Raw genomic sequence first — 290 nt, forward strand, 5'->3', positions numbered from 1 at the left:
AGCGGGGCTGAAGCCGAGCCCTCCCCCGGCTCCCGGCCGCGGGCACTCACCTGGCAGCTGCGGCTGCCCCCAGTTCAGGCTGAAATTGAAGGGGAGAGAGAGGTTCAGCCCCTGGGGATGCTGCCACTGCCCTGCAGCATTGCTCTTCCCATGCTAACGGTGGCAGCTTTGCACCAGGGCACTCTTGGGGAACTGCTAACCAGCGTCGCAATGGCTAATTAGCCATTAGTTAATAAGCTGATTACAAATCAGCTAGCTCCCCCGGCCTGGCTTTGCCTGACAGCGTCTGG

The sequence above is a fragment of the Pterocles gutturalis genome, unplaced genomic scaffold (genome assembly GCF_000699245.1).
Source record: "Pterocles gutturalis isolate BGI_N339 unplaced genomic scaffold, ASM69924v1 scaffold3653, whole genome shotgun sequence".
NCBI classification, from domain to species: domain Eukaryota; kingdom Metazoa; phylum Chordata; class Aves; order Pterocliformes; family Pteroclidae; genus Pterocles; species Pterocles gutturalis.